Source organism: Vipera berus (genome assembly GCF_964194415.1).
Source record: "Vipera berus genome assembly, chromosome: 1".
Taxonomy (NCBI): domain Eukaryota; kingdom Metazoa; phylum Chordata; class Lepidosauria; order Squamata; family Viperidae; genus Vipera; species Vipera berus.
The window spans coordinates 57,555,695-57,575,076 of record NC_138202.1 but is presented as its reverse complement, the minus strand read 5'-3'; positions in this window follow the sequence as shown (position 1 = coordinate 57,575,076).

Genomic DNA, 19,382 nt, shown 5'->3' with positions numbered 1-19,382 from the left:
GACTTGCTGTGTGGCATTTATCTTTGTTATCACTACTTGTTGTCATTTAGTCTTGTCTTATTTCAGAGATGACTTCCTTATCTCTTCAACTTGCTTGCTCCTGTAAATGTGTATGAATTCTTTTCTAGTATCAAATGTATCTGTTCTACTTCAACAATTTAGTTTTTATAACATGACTTCTGGCATGCATACATACATACACACATTTGATATCCTCTAACAAGGTATCCTTCTGGACCATCTCAAGGAACAGGGAGTGGGAAACACTATGTTATGATAGCTCTCCTCCTCTTTCTAGGGTCAGTTCAGTAAGGGAAATAGATTGGATCCAAGGCTGTACAAGACTCTATTTTCCACCATTCCGATTTATCATCTACATGAAACCGTTGGGTAAGGTTATCCATCAGTATAGCATGAAGGATCATAAGTAAACTGAGAATACCCAATTATACATCTGGGTTGAACAAATAATGCCATAAAGGTTCATTACTAATATCTGGAGGTCTGAATAGGGAAGAACAGGCTTCAGCTCAACCTTACCAAGGTCAAGCGGCTGTAGGCTTTGAGGCCTCCCACAACAGGACATTTTCTATATTTAGGTCTGATATGGGGTTGTTCTTCCCAAAATAGAGTTGGTGTGTGATTTCCGGGTTCTTTGGATTTATGGCTCCTGGTTGGAAACAGGTGGAAGTAGCAGCTAGCAGAGTCTTTACAGGTTCATTTTATGTATCAATTGCACTCATATTTGATCAGGAGGCCCTACTCAATAGCTCAAGCATCAATCACTTAGATTATTGCAATGCGTTCTACATGGAGCTAATTGAAGAACTTCAGAAGCTACAACTGTATTATATAGTCATATAAGACACTGCATCATGAGCTGCATTGGCTTCTCATGAGTTTCTGGGTACAATTCATGATGCTGTTAATAACTATAAAGCTTTATATTGCACAAGACTAGGTTACTGTCTGTATTTTATTTATTTATTTATTTATTGCTTCACTGGGGCATGCTCTAGGTACCTTCCATTAAGCCAAACTATGAGGTGTATCTTCCTTGGGGAGCTGCAGGTAGAGTCCAGGGAAGGTGTGAATAATCTTTTGGTTACATTCTTACAATAAATCCATCTTTCTCAGTGTTTTGTTATATTGTTTTCTTTATCCATTTGTGATTTTTTTGGTGTTTGGATTTTTAGGGGATATATGTATATTAAGATTATTAATCTCATGTTCCCAATGTTCTACTGTCCTGCAAAGCCAAGTTTCTATGATCTTCCAAAAAAATTAAAATTCTAGGCCTGGTCTTTGAGGATAGCTTGTTCCATAGATACTGCTCCATCAGTAAGAAAGATTGCTTCTGAGCTATCACCCCACTTCCCAAAAAGATATCCTCTCCAGGGCTGATTGAACAGGATGGTATATTCCCTTTAAAGTAGGTATCCTATAGGTATCTTGGAACCAAGTGAAACAGAGGTCAAAACCAGCACCTTGAATTATAGTTGGAAACTATACTAGCAACCAAAACATGGAGGTAACAATGCTGAAGTAGCTATCATCATCAACATAATCATCGCCATTGTTTATCCACGCAGGATGAAGGCCTCTTCCACATGTTTCCAATCAATACGGTCCTGAACTTTCTTTTGCCAATTAAGCCCACAATACTTGCTTATGTCGTTGATCCATCTTGTTTTAGGCCTTTTTCATGGATGCTTTTTAACACAAGGGATCCATTCTTTGACTGCCTTGGCCCACCTGCCATCAGTTCTTCTTGCTATGTGACCAGTCCATTTCCATTCTTTTACTCTCTTGATGATATTTTATATTTTTGTTTGTTCTCTAATCCATGTGCAGATCTTTCTATCTTGCATTGCAATGCCAAGCATGTATCTTTCCATGGTTCTTTGCACCACTCATAGCTTTTGTATTGATTGTGAGGTTAGGCTTCATGTTTCACCGGCATATGTTACAGCAGCTAGCACACACTGATCGAAAACTTTTCTCTTCAGGCATAGGAGGAGGTTGTTCTTGAAAATTATGCTTAGCTTGCTGAATGACTGCCAATCACATTTTAACACGCCATTCAATATCCTTGATTGTATCACCTTCCATTGAGATCCATTGGCCAAAGTATATGTAGTGGTCTACTCTTCTAGTATATAATATAATATTTATCATATTTATTATATTTTCCCTCATCTTTTACTTATAAATCCACAAAGACTACACTTTTGCACCGAAAAAAACCAAAGCCCAGAACTACGGCAACCAAAAAGCTTAGGCCCTGGATACTTGCAGGACCGTCTGCTACCGGGGACGACTTCCCATCGCCCAGTGCGCTCACACAGAGAGGGCCTCCTCAGGGTGCCGTCGGCCAGACAATGTCGGCTGGCGACCCCCAGGGGGAGGGCCTTCTCTGTGGGAGCACCAGCCCTTTGGAACCAGCTTCCCCTTGAGCTTCGGATGGCCCCGGACCTCCGGTCCTTTCGCCGCGACCTCAAAACTTTTCTCTTCCATCAGGCTGACCTGGATTGATGATGGGTTTTTAAATATGTTTTAATTTTTAACTGTAGTTAATTGATTTTGGGGCTGTTATTTAATTCGTTTTTTAATCTTTGTATTGTTGTTTTTTATTGTTGTAAGCCGCCCTGAGTCCTTTGGGAGATAGGGCGGCATATAAGTCCCAAAAATAATAAATAAATAAATAAATAAATAAATAAATAAATAAATAAATAAATAAATAAATAAATAAAAAGCACTTTTGTGCTGCACACTGCAAAAACATAAAAAGATATCAGCCCCAGCGCAGCACAAACCTGAGCCCCAGCCCTGCCCAGCAGCCAGGTCAAGTGCATCTTATCAGCAACGGGAACGAGAAAACAGAGTATGCCAGCTGAGGTGACAGGGGAGTGCAGGGGAGCAGACGTCTGGCTGGTGGGGTGACTTCATAGGCGACTGGGGTGGCTGTGGCTTCCTGGGCCATGGCAAGCACTTCTAAAGCCACATGGTTATGGGACTGTTTGCCACCCCAAGAGGGCAGAGATGGAGAGGTGATTGGTGAGTGGGGAGAGTAGGAGGCAGTCTTTTAGTTTACTGAGGCTTGTGGCTGGGAAAGACCAAGCCAAAATGGCTTAGATTAGCATGGGTACACACTTAATGACCTGTGATTGTTGGTTAACAATGACAACGGTAACTGGAACTGCCAGGATTGCCATTGCTAAGTGATGTGGTCATGTGACATCTTGTTTTATGACCACATTGCTGAGTGATGGAGATTTCAATCCCAATTGTGGTTGTAAACTAAAGATTGTCTATACTGCTGATCAGAACTGTACTCCTAGATAGGAGCAGAACCACAAGACAGGAGAAGAGTAACAGTTTATATATTTGTCATGTATGGAGGCAATGTTCACACACACATGCACACACACATTAAATAGCCACTTCATAAGCAAACTCTGTCCATATTTTAATAGCACAAATACTGTTATTATCATTCAGATCCTGGAGTTGATTTTCCCAATATTCCTTTAGTTAAGTATTGCCTGAAATATTTTATTTATTTTTAATCCCATTCACTCTATTCTTTACTCACTTGGATTATGTTTAAGTAATATATATTATATACAGTATATATAATATATAATAATAATAATAATAATAATAATAATAATAATAATAATAATAATAATAATAATAATAATATATATATTATAATTCCCTTCTGAGAATTTAAAGCTTTATGACTCAGTGCACTGACATGCAGAATTTGTGTATTAATTTTAAATAATCAGGGGAGCAATGGTTGCATGTTATATATAGCAAATTTATGAAAAACATAATTACTGAATAAATATGAATGCTATTTAAATAATGAAAAGTTATTTCAGTAAAGATAATCACCACATTTGCTGCTGTCTGTTGATACTAAGCCAAATTTTCAGTTTTTAAAGTAAAAAGAGGTATCTCTATCAAAGTAAACTTATTTGCAATTCAGTATAATGCACGTTATTTATATATAAAATTTATTCGACACTAAATCTAAAGAAACAGAACATCTTCTTCAACTAATATCACTAATTTCCCAGACTCATGATTTTTAATATAATATTGTAATTAACCATTCAATGGCATCATATGTAGCCATACTTTCCTGCTGCTATCACTGTCTTAGCATATGTTAAAGTCTATGTGCCTACAAAATCCTATTTTTGGAAGGCCATTAGGACCACTGAATATAAACACATCCCAAATGATTTTATGAATTTTCACGATGACTGAAACCAATTAATCCAGATCAGAGAAAACAGAAGATAGGGCATGTTGGTGCATTTATTTTAGACACTGTTCTTTGATGACTTTTTACTAGTTGCTTGTCCTTTAATCCCAAAAGAAAAGTCTGTGGTTTCAGTTGTATTTTAACTATTAAAATCTTCTGAATTAATGCACGTATTGGTATCCAAAATGTTTTGGTTTTTTCTTTACATGTCCACCAAACATCATAAAATGTCCCTTTATGTTGTTCATATTTGCAGTAGGTTCAAAGTACCTGTATATATTCTAGATAATTTCACTTGTGACAAATACCAACAATACAATATTTTATAAAAATCCTCTTTAAGGCTATAACTTAATATAATTTCAATCCTTTCAATTACATATTTTTCTATTGGTCCATCTGTAAACTACAGGAAAATGTTAAGCCCATTTTATCACATAATCACTTGTTCTTATTCTGTCCCATATTTCAGCAAAAATTATACATTTTAGCAACAATATTTACTATAAGTACACAATTTATTTCAAATTCAATCTTACTAAATCCAAAATCATAAAATCTTTTTTCTATTTTAAACCTTTCTGTTAATTATATATAATAAAACTATTTAAAAGAATAGCTTTCTGTTAACAACTTTTCTCTTCCAAAATTTCAAATTATGCCCTTCTAAATCCAGTAATCTCCAACACCACTCTTTCACCCAAACTAAAGAGCAAGCAGCAAAATTTAGTTTCAAATCTGGCATGTCCAAGCCTCATCTTCTTGTAAAAGCTTATATATAACTCATAGTTTTTCTCTCCTGGCCATACAAATTTAGATATATCCTTGTGCCATTGTTTAAATGGTATAGCAGTTGTCAAAACTGGTATTCTGTGAAACAAAAATAACATTCTGGGTAAAACATTCATCTTAATCATAGAAATTTTCTCCGACAGTGACAATGGAATGAAAGTACATTTAGTGCTATACACACCTTTTTAATTCATGAGAAAATTTACATTGTAATTTCAGATGAAATGCATATCATAATGAGGTAAGGACTAGTTTTGTTACTCTGATCCTCACACTGAAATTTCTGAGCTGTCTTCCATCCACTTGAAAGCAAATGGATGTTTACATGCAAGACTTATCAAGCCATATAATACTTCAATACTGTTTGGAAAATAAATCTTTAGGATGAGAACATTTTATAAATAATAGAGCTGTTCTCTTACCATTATGTTCATGTTGTTACATATAAGCTGGGATACAGGGCTTTTTTAACCATCTTTGGACCAATCCAGCACTTATAAGGAGCACATCTATTTGTAGTTTCCCGGTAAACAGTCCCTTGACACTTGAGCTTCAGCAGCATCTTGATGATGATTCTGATGCCAGCACTAATAAGTCGGATCTAAAGGCTAGTCTCAAATCTTACCTTTGGTTCTCCAACAGCTGCATAATCAGCTAATAGATCAGCCATTGAGATAACACCTTAGGGCATTCTTCCAGAGATTCTTTCCCTCCAGTTCTTCTACTGATGTCTTTATACATCATTTATGACTTCAGTAGTGATGCTACTATCCCCAGGCCCTTTCCTTCTAATTTATTCTCTGCTTGCCTTTTTTTGGGACACCTTGACACCTTCCTTCACTTTCTATTTAGACAATAAGTGACCTTGAGGATCACATATACTTCCAAGGCCGTCATCATAGATTTTAAGGCAGCTCTATTAGATTTTTTTTCCCCACTGATATTTCTCATCTAGATATTTAACACAGCTTACTGTCAGGAGAATGGGAGCAATAAAAGTAGCTATTTCTTTCAATTTAATATAAACACGAACAATCTATATTAAACACAGCTCATTAGTCTTGTAAAGGACCTAATACAAAGTGCAGAACAGATCCTTGTTACTGTTTTTCACAACAGTGAAATGCTCATACACAAAGTAATCCTGCCTTTAGTTATGGTACTGTCTTCAAGCAATATATAAATTAATAAAAATAAAGTGACTATATCATGCTACTTTACTTATATACAATTATACCATAAACATATTTAGATATCATAAAGTTATTGAAATTCTGCAGTCCAGCTGGAAGATTTTTCTATTCTCTTGTCTTTTTTCTAACATTTTCTTCACTTCTGTTTTTTTTATTAATTTTCTATTACTCATTCTCCATCCATCAAAAGACAAGTTAAATTATTGCTTCATATAGTCACTTTATTTTTGTTAATTTATATATTGCTTGAAGACAGAAGGAGCTGGACTCTTAGTGGACACAATCAGGCAGTCTGCTTAACATCAGTACAGAAGTGGCTTATCATTATATTCTTCGAGATACACTATTGCAATAAATAGGAAGTGTAGCTATTACAAATGTCAATTCACAGAGAAACACAAAGCTTTGTAACTGACAGAGGGAGAGTAACGTTTAAAAAGTAAAAATAATCCCTTCCCAATCTGATAAACAGAATAAAGTGGGAAAGGGGAGTAAAATTATTCAGCTGTAATCATGTTATTTGTGTATCATAAGGTCACCTTTATAAACATTACATCTTATCAAGGGATAGTTTATGATGTAAAATTAATGCAATTATCTCAGTGGCAAAGAATTAATAAAACACATATATAGACCACATTTATACATAGTGTCATATATGCCTATATGGTTATCAGTAAATAGGTCTTCTTTTTTAGCAATTCATTATACAATTTGGTCTGCTTTATGTTTGTTTCATCTTGCTCCCCTGTTCTTCTGTTGTATGAATATTGTTTTACACTCTATCTAAAATAACTAAAGTAGAAATTAGATGATGCAATGAAGGGTTGTGGCATTCTCTCCAATACCTGTCACAACCACCTTCCAACAGGAGATAATGAAAATTCAAAGTCAAACCATTTAAATTTAAGTAAATGGAAATGAATTTCTAAAGAGATTTCCTTTCACTTATACGGGTAAGGAATAGTAGTACACTGACAGATACAGCATATAATTGTGATAACGTGAGGTTTAAATATTAAGCATTATGACATTACACAGCCTGCATGTATACTTTAATTCATTTTTAAAATCATCATTGAATTTCTTCCCCATAGTAGCAGATGATATAGAGTTCATTGGGGGGAAAAAGGCATTCTATTATTAGGAATGCTTTAACCACAAATGAAACAATTTGCAGATCATCATGTAATAGTATTGCCCAGTATGCCAGATCTGTGTAAAAAATAAAGCCCAAACCTAAAATCTAACATTTACATTCTGATCTGCATGCCCGTGTCTGTTCTTACACACACACACACACACACACACACACACACACTGCATTCACAGATTGTAAATGAAAATCATTCCATTTATTTCTAGAGACACAGCTCCATTCATGCAAAGAGATATGTATGGATTTGTCTCTTTTCGTATAGTGAACTTCCACTACAAATAAGGAAATACAGTGTGATTGCCGGTCTGGGTGTACTCAGCAAATCATTAAGGTGATAAATTGATATTATTCCGTTAATTGTTCCTAACTTAATAAGAAGAAAGTAAGACTGAATATTTTTCTCTAATGGAAGACACTAATTTAATATGTTAGAGGGCATTTTTATGGATGGAATAGTTTTCATGCAAAGCCTTATTTTATTGTTTTAACATCTGAGTTATGTTAAAAACACACTTTAAGATTGGATGGTTAATTGTTAATATGCCCAAGGATGATGGAAAATGTATCTGAAATACTAGCATGTAAGAACATGCTGGTGCCATTGTAACGTGTGAAACAATTTGCAGCAATGCCGTGCTGGCTGAGGAATTCTGAGCTGGAATGCTATATTGGAAAATATTATGAGAGTAATTTGTTAGGGAAAATACAGATAAATGTCTCATAACAACTAGCAAGTAATTGGGAACTTTAATGGCAAATAAGTTATTTTCACTAAAAAATGCAGTATTATGCCTTTCCATTTACCATCTCATTCCTGGCTGAAATATTGAAATTCACAGGAGGGCAAGCTTAAATATTCTAGCCTTTTTTCATAGAATCTTTCATTAGGCACTACCAGGTACAAAAAAAAACCCCTTTATTGTCCAGATTCTAGGAACTGGGCACCTATGAAACATGCCCAGTTTGCAAAATGTTGCTACCATTACACAATCTGCTAAAAAATCATCTAGAGATCCACCAGTATGTCTTAAACCATCTTTTGTCCATTCCTGTCCTATTTCTTTGTACCGAAACAATACAGACTGTAATACTGGGACAGGCTAAGGAAAACACAGGACTTTGTTTTGAGTTTTGTTTGCTAACAGCATTATACAGAACAGATTCCTTCCCTAGAACTCTAATGTAGGACAGTATCCAACTATGGGAGAGCTTGATCTGTCTTCCTCTATCTGTAGATTTTTAAATAAACCCACATCTCCCGAGGAAACCCAATCTAAATAAGTGGGGCAATCCCTGCTTGAAGACCGGATTGACCATTATTCATTTTTACTAGCTTAGACCATTAGCCAGCTTAGTTCAGTAGCCAGCTTAGTTCATTAGCCAGCTTACCCAGTCTAACCGGGTAGAGTTCTCCAAAGGTAGAGCTCTCCTTCAATTCCATCTGGGGAAATCAATTATTAATTCCAATATCTTTTTTTCATTTTGCATCTGAAGCAAGTAGTCTACCAGTGAATACATCTTTGCTTCTTAATATAGGATGGTATCTATAAGCCTGGCCACATTAATGTTGTAATTTTGATACTGCATCCTATGAATGTTGCTGTCATTTGGATACAACAGATCATAAATGTAGGCAGTCTGATGTGTTACACATTAATGCAGCATGCCTATACCAGGTACTTGCAGAGTTCTTTGATTGGGATGAAAAAAAGATTACAAAGAGATTCCAGACTGAATTAGATATTTGGAAATTTCAAATATTAGATATTTCATCCAGACTGGATAAAATATGCTTTTAAAACACGAGAATTGTAACAGCAATTCAAATAATAGCAATAGCAATAGTAGTAGTAGTAGTAGTAGTAGTAGTTGTAGTAGTAGTAGTAATCATCATCATCTGCTTCCATCCTGCAACGATAACTATAATACCATCAAACATCTACATCTGCCTATCCCAGGTCCTTGGTAAGGATAGGTAGATAGGTAGATAAAAATGCCAAATCCCCTCTGAACAATAATAATAAAGTTGGAAGGGACCTTGGAGGTCTTCTAGTCCAACCCCCTGCTCAGGCAGGAAACCCTATACCATTACAGACAATGGCTGTCCAGGCCCTTCTTAAAAACTTCCATTGTTGGAGCATTCACAGCTTCTGGAGGCAGGTTGTTCCACTGGTTAATTGTTCTAGCTGTCAGGAAATTTCTCTTTACTTCTAGGTTGCTTCTCTCTTTGATTAGTTTCCATTCATTGCTTCTTGTCCTGCCTTCAGGTGCTTTGGAGAATAGCTTGACTCCCTCTTCTTTGTGGCAAACCCTGAGATATTGGAACACTGCTATCATGTCCTTCTCTTCATTAAACTAGACAAACCCAATTCCAGCAACTGTTCCTTATATGTTTTAGCCTCCAGTCCCCTAATCATCTTTGTTGCTCTTCTCTGTACTCTTTCTAGAGTCTCAACATCTTTTTTACATCATGGTGACCAAAACTGGATGCAGTATTCCAAGTGTGGCCTTACCAAGACGTTATAAGGTGGTATTAACACTTCACATGATCCTGATTCTATCCCTCTGTTAATGCCGCCTAGCACTGTATTGGCTTTTTTGGCAGCTGCAGCACACTGCTGGCTCATATTTAAGTGATTGTCCACTAGGACTCGGAGATCCCTCTCACAGTTAATATTGAGCAAGGTACCACCTATACCAGGGGTAGGCAACCTCGCCTCTTTTATGACTTATGGACTTCAACTCCCAGAATTCCTGAGCCAGCAATGCTGGGAGCTGAAGTCCATGAGTCATAAAAGAGCCGAGGTTGCCTACCCCTGACCTATACTATACCTGTGCATTTGGTTTTTCTTGCATAGGTTTCCTTAAGAAACCTGCATTGGATCCAGCTATTTTAAATAACTTTCGTCCTGTCTCCAACCTTCGCTTTCTTGCGAAGGTCGTTGAGAGCGTGGTGGCACGGCAGCTCCCTTTGGTTCTGGAGGAAACTGAGTATCTGGATCCATAACAATCGGGTTTCAGGCCCGGGTATAGCACGGAGACGGCATTGGTCGCGCTGGTGAATGATCTCTGGCGGGCCCGAGATAGGGGTTATTCCTCTGTCCTGGTCCTATTAGATCTCTCAGCAGCTTTTGATACCATCGACCACGGTATCTTGCTGCATCATCTTGAGGGGTTGGGAGTGGGAGGCACTGTTTTGCGGTGGTTCTCCTCCTACCTCTCGGGCCGTTCACAGATGGTGTTGGCAGGGGGGCAGAGGTCAACCCCTAGGCCCCTTAGTTGTGGGGTGCCTCAGGGGTCGGTACTCTCCCCTCTCCTGTTCAACATCTATATGAAGCCGCTGGGAGAGATCATCCGTGGCTTCGGGGTGAGGTATCATCAATATGCTGATGATACCCAGCTTTTCATCTCCACCCCGAACCAACCCAGTGATCCCTCGATGTGATGTCCCATTGCCTGGAAGCGGTACAGATTTGGATGGGAAAGAACAGGCTCCAGCTCACCCCGGCCAAGACTGAGTGGCTTTACGTACCGGCATCTCATTTAGTCCAAGAGGTTCCATCTTTGATTATAGGAGGAGAGATCTTACCTCCCGTTGATAGAGCACGCAATCTAGGTGTCCTCCTGGATTCACGACTCAGTTTTGAAGATCATATTGGAGTCGTGGCTAGGGGGGCATTTGCCCAGATTCGCCTGGTACGCCAGTTGCGCCCCTTTCTGGACCGAGATGCTCTACGTACAGTCACCCACGCACTCGTTACCTCCCGTATAGATTACTGCAATGCTCTCTACATGGGGCTGCCCTTGAAGACCACCTGGAGGCTTCAGCTGGTGCAGAGTGCGGCTGCACGGGTAGTGATGGAAGCACCCCGATACTCCTATATTACACCCCTCCTGCGTGAACTGCATTGGTTACCGGTTGCCCTCCGGGTGAGATTTAAGGTGCTGGTACTTACCTTTAAAGCCCTACATGGCTTAGGCCCGGGATACTTGCAGGACCATCTGCTGCTGGGAACGAATTCCCATTGCCCAGTACGCTCACACAGAGAAGGCCTCCTCAGGGTACCGTCGGCTAGATAATGTCGGCTGGCGACCCCCGGGGGGAGAGCCTTCTCTGTGGGAGCGCCAGCCCTATGGAACCAGCTCCCCCCTGAGCTTCGGATGGCCCCAGTTCTCCAGTCCTTTCGCTGCAGCCTCAAAACACTCCTTTTCCACCTGGCTGACCTGGACTGACAGGGATTTTAATTATGTTTTTAATTTTTTAACTCTAATTTTTAAATTTATTTTAATTTTAATTTTAATTTATTGTACAGGGGCCTTTAATTTTAATTTGATCTTAACTTCTGTATTTATTGTATGTTATTGTTAGCCGCCCTGAGTCCTTCAGGAGATAGGGCGGCATATAAGTCCCAAAAATAAATAAATAAACAAATAAACAAACAAACAAACAAATAAATAAATAAATAAATAAATAAACCTAGAACCTTACTTTTTTCACCACTGAATTTAATTTTGTTAGATAGCGCCCAATGTTCTAGTCTGTCAAGATCCTTCTGTATCATAAGCCTAATTACAAGACAAAACTACAGTAACATGCCTTGTGTGGATTTAATTATATTTGGATATTGGCCCATACTGCTGCATCCCACTGCTGATGGTCTGACTACTCAGAATACAGCTTATTTTCAAGAAGTTAACTTTATCCAAGAAGTAAAGGAATAAATGCTAGAGCTTGCAAAGCATTCAAAAAAGTGCTTTACATGATCTAACATGTACAAAGAACTTCTTTTCAAATTGTTAAAGTGATCACATAATTTGTATGTTATGCACTTCAGAAGCTATTACTACCTCTGTGTCAGTACACACACACACACACAGTTATTTTGATTGGAAAAGTGGTGTTTTATACATATGTTGGCAAACATCTCTTTTAAATGCTTCCCAGAGCCTTTAAGCGATTGCTTCCTTTCAATTGTTCTACTAAAATTTAATTAATTGGAGACTAAACTCACACATTGCATTAAGGCACAGTTTAGTTTATCATAGACTTGATTTTTTAATTTTTTTTCTTTTTATTTAACATCCTTAGCATACACAATTAACAAAATAATCTTTAAACTTAATAAATATCAGAAGTAAGGCAATCCCGTAGACATGAATTTATCATGAACTTAATAAACTATAATGACTAGATTCACAAACACAAATTATGCTTTACCACAATTACTTTATTCATACAATACACAAGGCCAAACCTAAGCAAAACAGGTTGGATCATGAATCCAAACAGAGTGTCATTCTTTCAGTTATATATTCTCTTTGGAATTTTATCAAAGCTAAGGCGGATTTCAGAATCTCAGCACGAGGTTGCATTGATGGATGCTACATGGTGTTAGGTAATATTTCCATTAAATATATATTTCATTTTTCTGGAGATTGTACTCTTATATATTTTAAAACTCTGTACCAACTTTGATCAGAATGAAAAAGCAATGTGTGACTAGAATGGAAAATCCTGCAAGACAATATTGAAATAAACAAAACATAGAGTTATGAAGATGTTAGTTGCATCTACCCTTCAAGCTAAACGTATGAAGATCGCAACAGTGAATGGGAAAAAGGCACATCTATTCAGGTTTGTGTGCATCACCACATCTCTCTCCCCATCCCACCATGCAGCTCTATTTGAGCATAAGGTCAAATGATATTCAAATCCAAAATGATACCCAGTATTCTTTCTTTACAGATCTACTTTTGTTTTATTCTGTTTTTTGCCTTTTGCCATAGATGCTCAAATTCCTACACTAATATCCATGTTTCAGTCAATGTTTTGTATCTCAGCAGCTGGAGTTTATGAGCAGACCAGAAAGGGCTTCATCAAATAAAGATTATTTTCCCAGGTATTATGATGTCATCTGACCATATAAAGAATATGTAAGAAAGAGTCCAAAAAAAGGATGGAGGCCTTTAACTTTGAGGTTTAACAATAAAAGCAGAACACTTATTTTGCTATTGTGATTCATTGTGATTTCTCTAACTTCCTCTTTCTATATGAAGTACTGCAAATATAAATGTAAGTAAGTCTGGTATAAACAAAAGATTGTGGACATAATTTTAAGGAAAAAAAGAGATAGAAAGTGATCAGTTCTCACCCTTGGATTTCTTCCATTTTGAAGAGCAAGTTGTAATCCACAGTGCTTAACTGGCCTGAAGCTGGACTTGGGAGTATTTAAACAAAATCCCTCTTTTCCAAAGCGAGATCTGGGCATGCCTAGTTAGAGACAGTTCTCTTGTGCATGGAGGCTATGTTTCATATTTGAACAATGAAATAATGATTAAAGTTAATATCAGATTATAAATATGTGGTAAGGAACCTAAGGATCTCCAGATGTTATTGAACTAAACCTCCCAGAAGAGCAACCAGCATGAATAATGAGATGCAAGGAGATATTTTCCAGAAAATTTGATGCACCTATTTAAAATAAATGCTTTTCAGCTTACAATCAACCTTAAAAATGCTGCTATGAAAATGGGCAGATTAGTACCCCTGGTTATTGCACATAGCTTTAACCTCCGCTTCCTATATCAGCTCTATATTCATGCCAGTCTTGTACACCATTCTAAGAAAAAGGAAGGGCACTTTTAAAAAGTCTTTAATCATTCCTCCAGCCATTTATTGACCTGCTCTCTAAAGGCCATATACCCTTCTTGATCTGCATACAAAGTTTCTATTGATATCTTTGGAAGAGCAATGGGCAGATGGAAGGTAGCATGAGAACTGGGCCATGTAAACATGTCAATTAGGGAGAAAATAAACCTGCTTAAAGTATCAAGAAATGTCTCTAATATTAGTTATCAAATGTGGAGTTAGAGTAGTATTTGGACTGCAGAAAAAGGAAAGAAACGTTCAATCAGCTGTGCCATAGTTTCTGTGAAGACTTTACATTTAACACTCAAACAATTGGTGTCCCTGTGGTATAAACAGGATAGATAATGAATATAAGTGGGATAGAAAATTAATCCTACTTGTGAGAAAAGAGACAGTCATAATTCACTTAGGCTTCTCAGCTCTTACGTTATGAGGTCTTCAGCTAACTCATGGGATCCATTCCACATCCCACAGATGCTCATTATGAATTCTTTTTATGTGCAACATGTGGGACTAACTAGTTTCATATCTCTTGGTATTAGCTGCAGTCCAAAGCATTTTGCATTAAAGTAGAATGCAGACACAGATGCTATTTGATACAAAGGATTTCAACACAAACAGTTTTATCATTGAGTTTATGTATCCTGATTCAGCTTAGAACAAAAATGCTGGAGTAAAAAAAAAGAAAAAAAGAGATATTATTGATTCTTTGTTACTGAACTGCATATTGGTATTGCTTTTCAGCTTGGGAGGCAACCATAAACACTATGCCTTTGAATACGGTGCAATTGTCCCTTAGCCTCTTTGAAATACTTTAGAAATGTCAATTTTAGAATCTCTACTTCATGGGAAACATTTCCTTGAGTTTTCACTGAGAAAAACAGTCTTTTTCTTGAGCCATCCTGCAACCATGATTCTCAAAATTGATCTTCCTTACTTATATACACAGGGAGTTGCCTATGAAGTACCTGCTTCTCAATTCATCTCCCAATTACCGTATATAGTCTTGGGATTAGTTTTTGGTACCTCTTTGCTGTCATCTAGTGGTTGCCCATAATCTTGCAAACCAATCTGGTAGCCTTAGTAGAGGTAGGTTGTTCTTGCTTACCATCCATAATTGGGATTAGGAAGCCCATTACTAAGCGTTGTGGTTGCAAGATACAATGTCATGTGGTCATGCTGACTTACAGCAGCAATTCTGGCATTCGTAGTTGCTGTTGTTAAGTGAATTTTGTGAAGTCACAATAATCTCTGGTCACATGACTGCCATTTGCAACGTTCTGCCAGCTTCCAACAACCAAGGTCAATGGGGGAGCCAGCAGGAAGTTGAAATGATGATCAGGTGACTGTAGGATGCTGCAATGCTACAATGGAGCTGAATGAATAGATATTAAACAAGAACCACTTGTATAATGTATTTTTCATTGGAGAATTTGCACACAAACAGTCTGACAGTGCAGCTCTTTATTTTTGCCATCTGTATTTTCTTTTCATTCCAATGAATGTTAATACATTGGAATGAAACATATCCTATCAGAATTGTTAAAAAGTCCAACATTACAAATGTGCTTCTAATATAAACATCCATATGTCTTTGCCTGGGCAGATTTTATTATTGCAAGAAACATTTTCCAAAATATTTTTTATAGACTAAAACCATTTAAGTGACAAAACCCACAAACATTCAACTCTTATCAAACATGAAGAAGCACTGAAACCAAGGAAAGTAGTTTGGAAATTCTGGTAATTAAACATCTTCAAAAAGCTTGATCACATTATTTTGGCATTCAGATGTAGGTTTATTCTTCCCATGTTACACAATAATTGTTTTAGGCGTTCCCCACCCATGAAAATACCCCTGGCACTTGATATAAACATAGGGACACTTACCATCTAATAATTGTTTTAAAGCAAACCTATACTGCATACTAGGGATGCGGTGGCTCAGTGGGTTAGGATGCTGAGCTTGTCGATCAGAAGGTCGGCAGTTTGGCGGGTCGAATCCCGAGTGCCGCGTAACAGAGTGAGCGCCTGTTACTCGTCCCAGCTTCTGCCAACCTAGCAGTTCGAAAGCACGTAAAAATGCAAGTAGAAAAATAGGGACCACTACGGTGGGAAGGTAACAGCGTTCCGTGCGTCTTTGGCGTCTAGTCATGCCGGCCACATGACCACGGAGACGTCCTCGGACAAGCGCTGGCTCTTCGGCTTTGAAATGAAGATGAGCACCAGTCCCTAGAGTTGGAAACGACTAGCACGCATGTGCGGGGGAACCTTTACCTTTTATACTGCATACTGCCTGTTGGCTGAATGAGTCCTAACAAGCAGTTTTGTGCTACCCACAAGTGTTTTTTTTCCCCAAAACTCAACAAAACCATTGTCAAATATTGTAGTTTCCATGAAGGATTTGTATGTCTACACCAAGTGTCTCCAAACCTCACCAATACTGCTAGCTCACTAGCCACAACTGATGGGCATGCTGGATATGACTCTGTGGCCCACGATTGTTTTTAAGGTAGTTATGTGGCCTCTTTCCCTCTATGATTTGCACAGAACTGCTCTCTAATCATATTCACATTCCTCAAATCATAATTCACATATTCACATTTAGATCAATACAGCATCTGTCCAGACCATGTGGGTTCTAGCTCCGGCACCTCAAAAACAAGATTGTAATAAGCCTTTATTAAACTCTTATTAACCATTTCCAAAGCATCTGAACAAACCAAATACTATTTTAGTAATACTAATTTTATGTTAAGGGTGCTGACAATATTTTTTACAATCTGTTAACATATATTTCCCATTGTTTCCAAAACTAATTTTTCTACTCACGTCTCCATGCAGTTGACAAACTGCAAGTTGCTTCTGGAGAAATTAAAAAAGGAACAAACAAAACAAAACTGACCAGCATTTTGGTAAATTTATGAAACCATGATAATCTGGAAATTAAACCTTTAGCAAAACATACATAAATAGGTTTTACATGTTTTAAAGATCAGAATTATAGATTTCACTTTAATTATTTTGATGTGACAACTCCAGACGTAAAACTTGTACATTTTCATTGTGGTCCTCTTTCCTCAATCAAAAAATATAACTTTTATCTTGCAAATTGTTAAGCATGACCACACCTATTAGAATTTTCCATTCACAGGTGGAAACCATACAATGAAATTTGAAGTTTCTGTAAGTTTCGTAAGCAGCTGCCTTGTATGAATGTCACACAACTGGTCTCTAATAAAAGATCCTTTTCCTTTTATTATTGTGCAGGGAAAAAGCATAATACTGATGCAACTTTTGAGATTAACCAATTTGCTTTGCCACCTTTGAAAGAAAATATTAATCTTGAGAGGTCCCTGGTGGTCTCTGAGCTTGCTAATCTTCTTGCAGACATTTCATTACCCAATCTAGTTAACATTATCAGTGCACTGCTGACATTACCTACTTTGGGTAATGAAACTGCAAGAAAACAACCAAACTTAGAGCGCACCAAGACCCCTCATTTCAACCCTGATCCACAAAAATTCTCTATCAATATTAACCTTATTTTAGTACTGAGCCTTCTTTTAGATAGTACTTTTTGAATAAATGGACCTCATGGAAACTGTTCACATTCCATCTCTCTATATATCCCTCCCCCCACATTAATTTTCTACTCCAAAAGATCATCACTGAAGCCTTTTCCCAAACTCTATCTTATTAACAACTTGGGTTTAGTTGACGCTTGGAAAGTATTTTGAAAGGTTGCTGAATAATATAATGCTGTATGATGGAGAAGTGTGTATGTGGTAACAATTGCTTCTGAAATATACAATTATGATAGGACAGAGTAAAGGGAGACAGAGAAGAGCACCATCCTGCCATAATTTTGATGTGCAACTCTGTTATGAACAAAAGCCTTCTCTATGGATGTCTCCTTGTTGCCTTTAAAATTTGCAACTGAACTGATCCTGGCATCAGTCTTTCTCAGTGAGCCCTCCAGAATATGTTGAATTTAGTGAGACTCTGGCAAATTATATCGGACAATATTCTGTGAAGTGCCTCAGAAAATCTCTTAATATGTTCTCAGGAAAAAATACCTATTTTCCACATCCAATTGGTGCGGACCCTATGTTGAGAATTCCCACAAGTACTCTTTTTTACAGATGCATCCTGACATTTATTCAGACTAGCAAGGAAAACGAATATTAACCGGGAACAAAGCTGTTTATAGTTTATTTATTTATTTATTTTAGTGTGGGCTTCAAGCAATGGAAAGGTGAGAAGAAGGGAAGGGGAAACGGGAAACCAGGAGAGAAAAAAGGAAGAAGTGGGACCGCAGTGCCTCTGGTCAACAACAGGGGCGTCTTCTCCATGACTTTGCCTGAGCAGAGAGATCTTCCCTTTGACACTCGTCCGCTTGTGGTGAAAGGAAACCCTTGTGGTGTGGGAACGCGAAGGCGTAAAGCGGGAAGCTCCAGCCGCGGCACATTCCAGCCCAAGGACCCCAAAGCCCTGCTCGCACGCAACACTCACAAACTCCTCTACTCGCTTGCAAGCCCTTTCCCCATTTTCCCGCATTCGCAGAGGGCAGCTAGAAAGGGTGGGAGAACAGGAATGTAAATTTGCACGCCGTCCTGCACAAAGAAACGGCAGCTCCTAATCTGGGAAAGTGCTCGGCAATATCCAGAATAGCTTACACGTGGAAGAAATGCCTTCCTTGCTGTTAATCTTATCAGTTAACTTCTCGTGCCTGTAAGATGACAACAAAGTGCCACCTGAAAGAGCCAAACTCAGAAACCCTGGTTAGCAGCGTGCATGCGTGCGTGCTCGCTCGCTCGCTCGCTGTTGCACACCAAGCTGCCTCCCGCGTTATTGTGTTTGTTCCCGCTTCATATAATGCATTTGCAACCGCTTTCTTGCACTGCACTCAACGGTTTAATCGATTTGTTAGAGCAGCGAGAGAGATCTGTGCGTGCAGCCAGCCAGCCAGCCGCGCGCGCAGACAGCCTACCTTCCAAGTTTGAGTAGCAGTAACCGCGCTGCACACTAGGAGGGCAGGAGAGTCACTTCCCTCTGGAAGAGAACGAGCCCCACCGCGGCACAAAGCGGCGTTTTTTTCTTGTGGGTGCAAACCGGCGCTTCATAAAAAAAAGGGAAGATAGAGAAAAGAATACAAGAAAGGAAGGAGGAAGGGGAGGGGGGGGAAGAGAGAAGGGCTAGTTCTCAAGAACTTGTCCTGTAACACGCCTCCTCCTTCTCCTCTCCACCGCCCTTTTCTTGGGAACTGGGAATTTCTTTTTCCCCCACCCCTCCCCTCCCCTCCCCACT